Raw genomic sequence first — 13,547 nt, 5'->3', positions numbered from 1 at the left:
AGATGCTTCTATCCTGAATGAGGGAGTTGCTAAACTCCAAAAGTCTAAAGGAAGGGGGAAGATATTAGAGAAAAATTACCTAAGCCCCATCTTCCATCTCAACAGAAATGGAAGATCCCGAAATAAGTCAGAAGATTTTTGTACGAGCAGCTGCCCATTTTTCTACCCTTCTTTTGTGTCAGTCTCATTAAGGAGTAACTTTTTAGTTCTAGCAGTGGAGCCAGAATAAAAAAAAAATATATTTTTTTTTTCTTTTAAGACAAAGCTCACAAAATACAGATAACAAGAGCAATGTGTAATGCTTTCTCCCTTCTCTAGAAGCCAGTGGGGGAAAGAGTAGAGGAGCAGGTCCCAGCCGGGGAGAGGTTATAGTCTCTCACATTCCAAACAAAGCTCACTGGAGAAGCTACATGAATATTGTTTTAGCAGCTTCAAGGGAACTGGTCCTTCTTTACCGGCTCAGCATTTCTATTTGCAGATACCAAAAAAGTGGCAGGCTCCAGGGGCCACCCTGGCTGTTGTTCCTGTCTGAGGGGCTGGCCATTGTGCCCTCATGTGATAGGTCACCTGATCTGGTCCAGGCTCCTCACAAGAAGAGTGAGACATTGAGGAGATGCAGCCTGGAATGAAGCACAGGAAACCCACCAATCACCCAGGCTGAAGTCAATCCCCTTGATCCATGTGAAACTTAGTACTAGCTCCCACGTTCAAACTACTGTATTATATATAATGAGCTATATTAGCCAACTATATAATTAAGGCCTGGAGACTTCAACTACTCCAGTGGAAAAGTTCTGCCAAATTCTCATTACAAAGTGACACTTTTTGTGAGATCTTTCAGGAAACTCAGCAGAAAGAGGAAAGTGCCCCAAGCCATCCCAACTAAATGCCTCTCGAATAATTGTGAAGGGGGTGTTTTTTAAAAACACATGCTACATGAATTCATTTATTACCATCCAAGTGCCATAGATTGAATGTTTGTGCCCTCCCCCGCTGAAAATTTGTGTGTTGAAACCTACCCCTCCGCATGATCGCATCAGGAGGTGAGGACTTTGGGAGGCAATTGGGTCATTAGGGTGGAGCCCCCATGAATGGGATTAGCGCCCTTTATGAAAGGGACCCTCCGGGCTCTCCCACCCCTTCTACCACATAAGGACATAGCGAGAAGACAGCAATTTATCAGCCAGGAAATGAACCTCCCTCCACCAGATGCCAGTCTGTTGGCACCTTGATCTTGGACTCCCAGTCTCCAGAGCCTCGAGGCTGCTTGGTCTGTGGGATTCTCTTACAGCGGTTACAACAAGCAGAGACAAGAGGCAGGATTAAAGATATGGCTCGGTGTCTACTTGTTTATCAGTTCATTAATTCACTTAATGGAAAAGCTTTTTCTCAGGTTGTAAAAATGGTACTTGATTCTTTAATTTCTCTGATATTTTACTGGTTTCAGTATTATCACCACCGTCTTCTTTCAAAGTTAAGTTCAATTTTTACCTTTCTTTCAAACTTTTTCCAATGATCAAACTAATAGTGCATCTCTCTTCTCTAAGCTCCCATAGGGCTTCACAGTTTCATACTTAAATATCTGTTATCTCACATTTGCTTTCAATTTATTTCATGTGTGCCAGGCCTGTACTCACAGCTAGATTTCTAAAAATTGTGGTAAAAAACACAGCACATAAAACAAGCCATTTTAACCATTTTGAAGTGTGCAATTAATTATATTTGTAATGTTGTGCTGCAGATCTGAGAAGTTTTTCATCTTGCAAAACTGAAACCCTGTACCCATGGAACAACCACTCCTCATTGTCTCCTCCCTGAGCCCCTGGGTGCCAGCATTCTATTTGCTATCTCTCTGATATGTGACTGCTCTTGGTACTTCATATAAGTGGAGTCTTGCAATATTTATCTTTTTGTGATTGCTTCATCCTCTTAGTGTGATGTCCATATTGTGTTCATCCATATGTTCATCCATATTGTAATGTGTTAGAATCTCCTACCATCCTAAGGCCGAACAGCATTTACAGTCTGTGTACAACTAATGGGTTCAGCCAACACTGGCCTTACAGTGCTCATGATTTCCCAATGAATGCACTCAGTGGAGCCCCTCAAAGATCCTCTGACATTTGACTGGAGAGATGGTAGGCTCTCATTGGCACAACTGATGGACTGAGGTAGAAATGGAAAACTCACCTGAAATATGAGAACCTTCACTGTGGAAAAGTAAAAATAAAAACAAACTAGCAGCTTTTTTTTTTTTTTTTTTTTTTTAGATTTTATTTATCTATTTGAGAGAGAGTGAGAACAAGAGAGATCACAGAGGGAGAGGGAGAGGGAGCACACTTGTCTCTGAGCAGGGAGCTGGATGTGGGGCTTGATCCCAGGACCCTTAGATCACAACCCAAGCAGAAAGCAGACACTTAACTGACTGAGTTATTCAGGTGTCCTCGAACTGGCAACTCTTAATTACCATTTGGTTTAATAAGAAATATATATTTGATCTTCATCCCCAGTTCCTGGCACAGAGCCTGGTATAGTAAAGAGCCAAGAGCCAGAATTCCTGGGGTTGAAATCCTAACTTTGCCCCTAAGTAGCTCTATGACTGTGGAACAATTAAGTCTCTCAGTGCCTGTTTCCTCATTAGTAAAATGGGAATAATAGTACCTATCTCTTAAAACTGCTGAGGATTAAATGAATTGGTATCTGTAAGGTGCCTAGGACATTACTAGGAGCATAAGTGTTACCTAAGAGGCCTTATGCTATAGATGAAAGGGTACCTACTGACAACCTGGATTTTAGTTTCCCAGCTCGATGGTTACCTGGCTTTTTTTTTTTTTTTTTTTTTTTGTGGCCAGATTTTAGCACTCTCTTTATCTGTAAAAATGTGGATGGTTCAAACGTTGCTGTAAATGTAGATTGAATGCTGGCGCTGTGAACTTGAGTTTGGGGCCATTTTCTCTGTTTCCTCAGCACTTTGCAGAGTGCCTGATACCTAGCATGCAACAAACATTTGCTGAGTTTACAAAAAAAAAAAAAAAAAAAGGTCTTTAGAAAAAGACCTTAGGATTTCCTAGGAGCTAGGAGATGAATTATAAGTGTGCTTGTGTTCTTAGTAAACTTCTTGCAACATACCTGAGTTTATTTTTTTTAATTTTAAAAAATATTTTATTTGAGAGAGAGAGCATGAGGGGTGGAGCAGAGGGAGAGGGACAAGCAGACTCTACTCTGATCAGAGAGCCCAACATTGAAGCTTGATCCCAGGACTCCGAGATCATGACTGGAGCTAAAGGCAGATGCTTAACTGACTGAGCCACTCAGGTCCCAACCATACCTGAATTTATGCTAATGAGGTGGCTCTTGATGGCCTGAGATGGCTTCAGGGGGTGGTTGGTTGCCGGTGATAACAACTACATGATTAGATGGTTAGAACTTAGAGCTCCCAACCTCTGGGGAGGGAAGAGGGGCTGGAGATTGAATTTGATCACCAGTGACCAATGATTTAATCAGCCGTACCTATGTGATGAGATTTCTATAAAAATTTCTAAGCAGCACATTGAAAGCTTCCCAACCCATGAACACAGTGAGGTGCTAGGAGGGAGGTATGCCTGGAGAGGGTATGGATGCTCCATGATAGCTCCAAATACCTTTTAGCTATTCTTGAGTTGTATGCATCTCTTCTACTAGATTGTTCCTGAATTGTATCCTTTATAACAAGCTAGTAAGCATAAGTAAAGTGTTTTCCTGAGTTGTGTAAGTCATTCTAGCCAACTACTGGGCCTGAGGAGGGGGTCAGAGGACCCCTGATCTACAGCTGCTCTGTCGGAAGTATGGGTGGCCCCTCCAGGACTTGAAGTTGGCATCTGGAGTGGGGGTATAGGTTCTTTTGGAACTGAACACCTGTGGGGTGTGCTGCTAACTCTAGGTAGTTAGTGTCAGAATTGAATTGAATTGTTGGACATCCAGTTAGTGTCAGAGAGAATCCAGGAGTTGATGCTAGAGTCATAATGACAGGCAGGCATTTTCTCCGGCTCCGAAAGGAGGCATATGTGGGAAAGGAGCCTAGGCAGGCAGGCATGTTCAATGTATCTGGTGCTTATTAGGAACTCAACACCTATAGGAGAAATGTTTACCTACAATAAGTATTACTGAAATGCCTTGCAATATGGGGACATCTGGGGTAGTCTAGTAAAAGTTATGGAACATTTACCAAAGATTCTGATTTAAAGTTTATTTATTTGTTTGTTTATTGTAGTCTCTACACCCAGTGTGGGGCTTGAGCTCACAACCCTGAGATCAAAAGCCGCGTGCTCCATCTGAACCAGCCAGGTGCTCCTAAAGATTCTGATTTAGGGATCCCTGGGTGGCGCAGCGGTTTAGCACCTGCCTTTGGACCAGGGCGCGATCCTGGAGACCCAGGATCGAATCCCACGTCAGGCTCCCGGCATGGAGCCTGCTTCTCCCTCTGCCTATGTCTCTGCCTCTCTCTCTCTCTCTCTGTGTGACTATCATAAATAAATAAAAAATTAAAAAAAATTAAAAAAAAAGATTCTGATTTAAAATTATTCATTATTATGTGCTGTTCACTATAAAGTTAGTCCCACATTCATGGGAGGCCCAGCTTCGCAATCTCACTTTGAGTTTGTAAAGTATAAAAACTGTGCTAAGAAAAATGCTGTTGGGCAGCCCTGGTGGCTCAGCGGTTTAGCGCCACCTTCAGCCCAGAGCCTGATCCTGGAGACCTGGAATCGAGTCCCACATCAGGCTCCCTGCATGGACCTGCTTCTCCCTCTGCCTGTGTTTCTGCCTCTCTCTCTCTCTCTCTCTCTCTCTGTGTGTGTGTCTCATGAGTAAATAAATAAAATCTTTTAAAAAAATGCTGTTTCCTCAATTATTTGCAACCCTCTCCAAATCATACACAAAAATCCTCATGTAACCTGCATCGAGAGAGATGTGTTAGCCAGAGAAAGGTGAAGAGCAAGAGGAAGTCCAAGAGATGGCTCAAAGCAGGCCGTTTCTGCTTGATGGCTTGACACTGTGATTTTCCACCCAGCATGGTGAGTCTCATCGAAGAAATGTGTTACAGAAGTTCTTCATTCTAGACCTACTCCACCAGTGACTTCTGGACAGGGTCTGGAATCTCAACACACTCCCCAGAAACATTGGTTTCTTGTATGGCCTGGATTGTGGCCAGTCCCCCCCACCTCCTAGCCCTCCCCCCAACCCAGTTCCACCAAATTCATGTGTTGAAGCTGTAACCTCCAAAGTGACTACATATAGAGCTCACAGAGAGCATCTTCAGGACACAAGATTAAGTGAGATCATGAGGGTAGGGCCCATCTGCAAGTGGGAAGAGAGCTCCTGGGAACAAAATTGGCTGACACCTTGATCTTGGACTTCAAGCCTCCAAAGCTGTGAGAACTACATTTCTGTTCTTCAAGCCATCTGGTTTTTGTGGTACTCTGTTAGAGCAGGCTGAGCTGGCTAAGGCCACTTCGGGGGGTAAAAAAATGACCAGTCTGTTCTTGTCAGCTACAGTGAAGGGATCCTCGCTCTAGACCTGGAATCTCTGGGCTGGAGGCCGGGATCAGTGGTGGAAGGGGGCACAAGGGCTCCTAACATTGGCAATGCTCTGTTTCTTGGGGAGGGTATGATTACACAAGAGGGTGCACTTTGTGAATCTCTGTTAGGCTGTGTATTTAGGATTTGTGTACTTTTCTGTATGTACTTCTACTTAAAAAAATGACAATATTCAAAAAAAAGTTCAAAAGTTCACCTCTTAGAGCACATATGTAAGGTGCCTGACCGTTTTTAGCACGCAGGCCACACTCATTAGTTATTTGCCACCTCCTATTAGCTCATTAGGTGAAAGGCCAAATAAATACGCAAATGACCAAACTGAGTGAGGAAAGAAGGAATCAGCAGTCCCACTGCCACTGAGAAAGCAGAAGAGTGCAAGGAGAAACGGGCACAGACGTGGGGTTTGTATTTTGGCTTCTTCACCTCCCGAGCAGGTCACTTACGTCTCTGAGGCTCAACTTCCTAACTGCCTGAAGGGTGAGTTACCAAGATTAAACGTCATTGGCAAAGGCCAGAGGCCTGTATGCACAGCGGAGCTCAGTGAGTATTAAGCACGATGCAGACAAACAGGGCGCTGTGATGTGGCCAAGTCCCCAGGCTCCTGCAGTCTGAATCATGGACAGGCAGGTAGAATCAGCAGCCCGATGTGGGGCTCCATCCTAGGACCCTGGGATCATGACCTGAGCTGAGGGCAGATGCTTAACTGACCATTGACCGAGCCATCCATGCACCCTTAGCAGGCAGCTGTAAATACAGGTTTTCTCGTGGCCATTAACCCCTAAGTGTCTGTAGACTGAAGCTTTCGAGGGTTCTCTAGAAAGTTAAACTTTCCAAGAAACGCTGTTCACAATTTAGCTTCAAGGAAATCATTTGCAGTTCCAGCTGCCATGTGCTCACATTAAGCTTATTGCTGGTGATGACTGAGCCAAGACAGTGGTGCCAAATACAGCCTTCCTGAGTGACTTTAAAAAAAATAAGCTAATGGCAATTTTATGTTTTATGGAAGCTTTTCCTGTCTACTAACTGCCAACAAGAGCCAATCCTGGCATCTTATGCCGATATCTCACTCCGGACATTTCAGGAAACTCTGCAGGAAATGATATGAGTGAAGATTACGATGCCTCTTAACTATACTGTGAAGTTTTGGAGATGAACCACACAACTAAGTGCTTGTGGAAACATGATTTTAATATTATACTAACATGCACAGTAGTAATCACTGCCATCTACTCAGGCCCCGCCATAACCCAGATATGATGGCAGGCATGGTCATGTTACATCAACAACAACACATCCCAAGGAGATGAGGATGGGCATCATCTCCTACAGTCCCTTCTCTCTTTCATGCCACACTGGCCCTGCAAGGGCTAAAAAGCCACATGCTTCAGTTTTTTTCTATGTATACAGAGTCCTTATATACATTCCTAGAATATACATGCCAAAGATCAAGAGTAAGTAGATGCACCTAAAGCTGAGAGCCAGACAAATGTGCTGCAGAGGAAGTGACATGTGAGCGAATGCCTGTGTTCTGCCTTGCAGATCTGCTCTTTGAGAGTAGGGGGGCCTGTGGACAAGTGACCTGAAGAAATGTGTGCTTCCTAAGCAGAAAGGAGGAAAAGAAAGGTACTCAGAAGGGGTGGCTTTCTACCACTGTGCACAAGGTAAGTTTCAGAGTAATTGTTCCTGAATGTTCTGGGGGAAACACTTTTTTGGCTAACCTCAAGGCCCATGCTAACTTGCATGAATATTTCATATCCAGGTATAAGAAAAGTTAGTATTTAAAAAAAGAGGGCAAATTAGGAGCTCAGTGTTTGTTTGTTTTTTCTTGAAATGAGATGATAACATCAAGGTATTAGTAAATGGTTGCTTACATAATGGGAACAAAGGAAAGTACTAATGAAATTATACCCTAAGCAAAACCAAGTGATAACCAAAAGGCTAATATTCACGATGGTTATAGCCTAATTGCAAATCAATAACAAAGACAAAAAAAAAAGTCAACCCTAATAAATAGGCAATACATAGCATAAGTAATACAAATATCTAATAGACAAAAACTAAAATGATCAGTCCTACTGGCAGTTAGGAAAAAGTAAGTTACAAAATGTCTTCATCATTAAGCTGGTAGATGTAAACATTATTGATACTTTCCAGTGTAAGGGAGTGTGGAGAAGCAGGGACTGTGGTATACCCTTTTGGGAAGGTGACTTGGCAGCACCTATCAAAATCCAGAATCCAACCTCAGTCTTGCTTTTGTTACAGTGCACCGACACTGGCATGTATTGCTATGCATGCGTGTATTTCTCTGTGTGCTTATCTACATGCCACAGCCTGGAAAAAAGACTGGAAGGATACATAGCAAGGTCAGCAGTTTCCTCTAGAGAGATGCCTTTTGTCATAGCGTTCTAGGTCTCACACACATGTGCACACAAACACGAATATGAGGGGACACCTGGGTGGCTCAGTGGTTGAGTGTCTGCCTTTGGCTCAGGTCATGATCCCCATGCCCTGGGATCGGGTCCCACATTGGGCTCCTTGCAGGGAGCCTGCTTCTCCCTCTGCCTGTGTCTCTGCCTCTCTCTCTGGGTCTCTCATGAGTAAATAAATAAATGTTAAAAAAAATCCATGAATACAAGGATGTGCAGCATTTTTATGACAGAAAAAAAGAATGTTTGCTATGTAATTTCATCATTAGGAAAGATGAATCCAGAATGCAGTTTAAGTGAGTTCATATAATAAAAACCATGCATCTGGGGTGTGCCTGGCTGGCTCAGTCAGTAGAGCATGTGACTCTTAATCCCAGGGTTGTGATTTCCAGCCCTATGTTGAGGGTAGAGATTAAAAAATAATAAAAAATTTAAAAGCCAAAAAATCAGAAAAGAAAAAAAAATGCAGCTGGGAAAAATCGCCTGATGGAGTTCTACTCCCAGTAAAGAAAACTTTCTAGGTGTCCCTGGGTGGCTCAATTGGTTGACAGTCAGGCTCTTGATTTTCTGCTGGCTTTTGATTTTGGCAGGGGTGGAGATCTCGAGGTCTTGGGATCGATCCCCACATAGGGCTCTGTGTCTCTCCCTCTCCCCACCCTTGTGTCCCTATTGCTCCCCACACATGAGCAAATGAATAATTATTTAAGAAAAAAGAAAAAGAAAACTAAGGAATTATGAAGTGAAAAAGCCAACACCTAAAAGCACTGTGATGGGTCTCTGTATATGCTTATCTGTCTGCATGTCACTCTGGGGAGAAGATGGGAAGGGTACGCACAACTGTTAGGAGTAGTTTCCTATGCAGAGCAGAGGGAGATGTGGAAAGGGCAGGAGAGGTGAACCTCACTCTGGTTTTCTTTCCTTCCGGAGACTCACCTGAAGGAGGGGTGGACAAATGAGAATTCCTCACGTCAGCGGGAAGCCCATTCTAAGGGACCTATTAGCCAATGCTACTTTGAAAGCATTTACCTGGGGCGCCTGGTGGCTCAGCTTATTAAGCATCTGCCTTTGGCTCGGGTCATGATCCTAAGGTCCTGGGATAGAGCACTGTGTCAGGCTCCCTGCTCAGCGGGCAGTCTGTTTCTTCCTTTCCCTCTGTCCCTCCACTTGCTTGTGCTCTCTATCAAATAAATAAAATCTTTAAAAATTTTTTAAAAATGAAAACATTTAATCTACAGAATGGGAGAAGATATTTGCAAATGATGTATCAGATAAAGGGCTAGTTTCCAAGATCTATAAAAAACTTATTAAACTCAACACCAAAGAAACAAACAATCCAATCATGAAATGGGCAAAAGACATGAACAGAAATCTCACAGAGGAAGACATAGACATGGCCAACATGCACATGAGAAAATGCTCGGCATCACTTGCCATCAGGGAAATACAAATCAAAACCACAATGAGATACCACCTCACACCAGTGAGAATGGGGAAAATTAACTAGACAGGAAACCACAAATGTTGGAGAGGATGCGGAGAAAGGGGAACCTTCTTTTGCACTGTTGGTGGGAATGTGAACTGGTGCAGCCACTCTGGAAAACTGTGTGGAGGTTCCTCAAAGAGTTAAAAATAGACCTGCCCTATGACCCAGCAATTGCCTTGCTGGAGATTTACCCCAAAGATACAGATGCAGTGGGCAGCCCCGGTGGCGCAGCGGTTTAGCGCTGCCTGGAGCCTGGGGTGTGATCCTGGAGACCCAGGATCAGGTCCCACATCGGGCTTCCTGTATGGAGCCTGCTTCTCCCTCTGCCTGTGTCTCGGCCTCTCTCTCTCTCTGTCTCTATGAATACATAAAATTAAAAAAAAAAAAGAAAAAAAAAAGATAAAGATAAATGAAAATAAAGATGCAGTGAAACGCCGGGACACCTGCACCCCGATGTTTCTAGCAGCAACGTCCACAATAGCCAAACTGTGGAAGGAGCCTCGGTGTCCATCGAAAGATGAATGGATAAAGAAGATGTGGTTTATGTATACAATGGAATATTGCTCAGCCATTAGAAACGACAAATACCCACCATTTGCTTCAACGTGGATGGAACTGGAGGGTATTATGCTGAGTGAAGTAAGTCAGTCGGAGAAGGACAAACATATGGTCTCATTCATTTGGGGAATATAAAAATTAGTGAAAAGGAATAAAGGGAAAGGAGAGAAAATGAGTGAAAATATCAGTGAGGGTGACAAAACATGAGAGACTCCTAACTCTGGGAAACGAACAAGGGGTAGTGGAAGGGGAGGTGGGCGGGGGGGTGGGGGTGACTGGGTGACGGGCACTGAGGGGGCACTTGGCGGGATGAGCACTGGGTGTTATGCTATATGTTGGCAAATTGAACTTCAATAAAAAAATTTAAAAAATGAAAACATTTACAATTTCGTAAGAAAAAATTAAATATGACTAATATAAATTAATACATACAATTTAAATAAATATCTAGAATCGATATTAATTTTTATGAAAATAAAGATATAGAAATATTTATAAAAGGGAAGAAGGAAATCTAAAGTTCTAATTTTGGTCTCATGGGCCATGATCACACACATCTGTATCTATTATAGAAAGAAACTGTGGGGCAGCCCCAGTGGTGCAGCGGTTTAGCGCCGCCTGCAGCCTAGGGTGGGATCCTGGAGACCCTGGATCAAGTCCCACGTCAGACTCCATGGAGCCTGCTTCTCCCTCTGCCTGTGTCTCTGCCTCTCTCTCTCTCTCTCTCTCTCTGTGTCTCTATGCATAAATAAATAAATAATCTTTTTTTTTTTTTAAAGAAAGAAACTGTGATCCAAGAGTTTGAAATTATTCAATCCAAATTTTTTATTTTATAAATAAGGAAATTGGGTCACCTGGGTGGCTCAGTGGTTGAGCATCTGTCTTTAGCTCAGGGCATAACCCCGGGTTGGGGATCGAGTCCCACATCGGGCTCCCTGCGAGGAATCTGCTTCTCCCTCTATGTCTCTGCCTCTCTCTCTGTGTCTCTCATGAATAAATAAATACAATCTTAAAAAAAAAAAAAAAGCAAGGAAATTGAGGCCCTCAAAGGTAGCGTGACCTCCTCATGCCACAAGTGTTGCCAGCCACATCCAGAGCACTACCCAGACCTCAGACCCCAAGTGGGTGCTTATGGCAGTGTATTGGGAACTGTGTTTCCTAAAAAGCAGCAATTTCTATGTAGTACTAGCCATCCTGATCATGTGAACTTTTGAGATGAGAGACTTGTTACATTGAGGGGCAGGTTCATTCGAGATAAAATCCTCCAGGTGAAGCACTAATGAGAAAGGTGGATGGGAAAAACAAGGAAGGAAATCTCGGGTGTTCTCTTTGGAAGTTTAGAGTCATCCATTTCCTTCAATGTTCTCTATAAAGCTTTAGGTCCCAGGGCTTCAGTGAAAAGGGCTCTCAAGGCCCTTCCGGTACCCAAACCTCGGACATGATGGCAGGTAAACCTGATTAGGCTCTCACTTCAGTCTTTGGAAGATGCTCCTTGGACAAAGTTAGGGAGACCCAGGGAAGGCTGGTAAGTGCTGAATAAATTTAATATGACTCAGGCCCAAACCAATCTGTTATTCCCCAAGGCAAAATTTGAACTCTCCTAACCGGCAAGAGGCTGATCTCCTTTCTTCCAACATGATCACATTCAAAAGCTGAAAATGAGAATAACAAACTTGTTCAAACTTTAAAAAAATATTTCGGGGGCTATCTGGGTGGCTCAGTAGTTGAGCGTCTGCCTTCAGCTCAGGGTGTGATCCCGGGGTCCTGGGATGGAGTCCCACATCAGGCTCTCTGCAGGGAGTCTGCTTCTCCCTCTGCCTGTGTCTCTGCCTCTCTCTGTGTATCTCTCATGAATAAATAAATAAATAAAATCTTTAAAAAAATTTCTGAGCAAAATAGCTATTTATGTGAACTTTAAAAAAAATATTTAAAAAATTAAGGGGATCCCTGGGTGGCGCAGGGGATCCCTGGGTGGCGCAGCGGTTTAGCGTCTGCCTTTGGCCCAGGGCGCGATCCTGGAGACCCGGGATCGAATCCCACGTCGGGCTCCCTGCATGAGCCTGCTTCTCCCTCTGCCTATGTCTCTGCCTCTCTCTGTGACTATCATAAATAAATAAAAAATAAAAATAAATAAAAAATAAAAAATTAAGTAGGGCATCTGGGTGGCTCAGTCTGTTAAGCGTCTGCCTTTGGCTCAGTTCATGTTCCCAGGGCCCTGGGATCAAGCCCCACATTGGCTCCTTGCTCAGTGGGGAGTCTGCTTCTCCCTCTGCCCCTCCCCCTGCTTGTTCTCTCTCCTTCTCTCAAAATAAATAAATAAAATCTTAAGGAAAACAAAATGTACAATTCAGTGGTTATTAGTGTATTCTGAGTTATACAACCATCACAACTGACTTTAGAACATTTTCATCACCCCAAAAAGAAATCCCATCCTGGTTAGCATCCTCTTCGCATGCCTCCTTCCCTTCAGGCCCTGGTGACCACTAAGCTACTTTCTGTCTCTATGGAGTTTTCTCTTCTGGAGAGCTCATATGAATGCAACGATATGATACGTGATCTTTGTGAGTGGTTTCTTTCACTGGGGATCATGTTTTTGACATCCCTCCATGCTGCAGCATGTATCAGTTCTCCATCCCCTCTTATCCAATGTGTGGATATGCTGCACTGTATTTATCCACTCACGGGTTGATGGACATTGGAAGTGTTTCCACTTTGGGGCTATTGTGAATAATGCTATTCTGAACATTTGTGTACAGGGTTTTGTAGACATTTGTTTTCATTTCTCTTGGCTGTCTCCTGAGCAGTGGACTTACTGAGCCACATGGTAACGCTAGCTTTAACACTGTGAGGAATGATCAGAAGGTTCTCCAGATTGGCTGCACCATCTTACATTCCCATCAGCAATCAATGAGGGTTCCAGTTACTCCACATCTTTGACAATACTTGTTATTGTTTGCTTTTTAATTTATAGCCATCCTACTGAGTGTGAAGTGCTATCTCATTGTGGATTTGATTTGCATTTTCCTAATATCTTCTAATGTGTATATCCTTTACATATATATATATATGTATGTATATATATAAAGATAGGTATGTAATAGATATTGCAATATCTACATATTGTAATCTCTATTCAAATCCTTTGCCCATGTTTTAACAGAGTTGTCCTTTTATTATTGGGTTATAAAAATTCCTTATATATTCTTTATATAAGTCAGATATGTGACTGGCAAATATTTTCTCCCAGTCTACGGGTTGTGTGTGTCTTTTTGTAGCTGGAAACTGCTTGGCACCTCACTTTTCTTCACAAAATGGGTTTGGCAGTTAGCTACAGTTTAGTATTTGAGAAGTTATTTTTTTAAGATTTTTTGTTTATTTTTGTGAGAGAGAGAAGAGAGAGACAGAGACAGACTATGAGGGGGAGGAGGGACAGGGAGAAGCAGCAGGGAGCCCGACGTGGGACTTGATCCCAGGGCCCTGAGATCACAACCTGAGTGGAAGGCAGA

The 13,547-nt window shown here is 43.1% G+C and overlaps 1 protein-coding gene across 1 annotated transcript in view; it reads right to left on the bottom strand.

Moving 5' to 3' along the window:
- Positions 1 to 528, bottom strand: part of AMMECR1L (AMMECR1 like) — a 32,860-nt gene extending 32,332 nt beyond the window's left edge. The window contains exon 1 of the mRNA XM_077861227.1: positions 381 to 528. The gene's annotated coding sequence lies outside the window, so the exon portion shown is untranslated. The remainder of the gene's footprint in view (positions 1 to 380) is intronic.
- Between the last annotated feature and the right edge of the window lie 13,019 nt (positions 529 to 13,547).

This window comes from Canis aureus, chromosome 20 (genome assembly GCF_053574225.1).
Source record: "Canis aureus isolate CA01 chromosome 20, VMU_Caureus_v.1.0, whole genome shotgun sequence".
NCBI classification, from domain to species: Eukaryota; Metazoa; Chordata; class Mammalia; order Carnivora; family Canidae; genus Canis; species Canis aureus.
This window is presented reverse-complemented; position numbering and strand designations above follow the sequence as displayed.